Raw genomic sequence first — 850 nt, forward strand, 5'->3', positions numbered from 1 at the left:
GGGGCCCGGGCAGCAACTGGCTGTTAGGGGGTGGGGGATTAGATGGTAGGAAAACAAGTCGTTGGACGGGGGGGGAGGGGGGGGAGGGGCCCGGGCAGCAACTGGCTGTTAGGGGGTGGGGGATTAGATGGTAGGAAAACAAGTCGTTGGACGGGGGGGGGGGGAGGGGGGGGGAGGGGCCCCGGCAGCAACTGGCTGTTAGGGGGTGGGGGATTAGATGGTAGGAAAACAAGTCGTTGGACGGGGGGGGAGGGGGGGGAGGGGCCCGGGCAGCAACTGGCTGTTAGGGGGTGGGGGATTAGATGGTAGGAAAACAAGTCGTTGGACGGGGGGGGGGGGAGGGGGGGGGGAGGGGCCCGGGCAGCAACTGGCTGTTAGGGGGTGGGGGATTAGATGGTAGGAAAACAAGTCGTTGGGGGAGGGGGGGGGGGGGGGCGGGCAGCAACTGGCTGTTAGGGGGTGGGGGATTAGATGGTAGGAAAACAAGTCGTTGGACGGGGGGGGGGGAGGGGCCCGGGCAGCAACTGGCTGTTAGGGGGTGGGGGATTAGATGGTAGGAAAACAAGTCGTTGGGGGAGGGGGGGGGCGGGCAGCAACTGGCTGTTAGGGGGTGGGGGATTAGATGGTAGGAAAACAAGTCGTTGGGGGAGGGGGGGGGGAGGGGCCCGGGCAGCAACTGGCTGTTAGGGGGTGGGGGATTAGATGGTTGGAAAACAAGTCGTTGAACGGGGGGCGGGGGGGGGGCACCAACTGGCTGTTAGGTGGTGGGGGATTAGATGGTAGGAAAACAAGTCGTTGGACGGGGGAGGGGGGGGGGGGCGGGCACCAACTGGCTGTTAGGGGGTGGGGG

This window comes from Physella acuta, unplaced genomic scaffold, assembly GCF_028476545.2.
Source record: "Physella acuta isolate Inbredline_101_S28 unplaced genomic scaffold, ASM2847654v3 ptg000094l, whole genome shotgun sequence".
Taxonomy (NCBI): Eukaryota; Metazoa; Mollusca; class Gastropoda; family Physidae; genus Physella; species Physella acuta.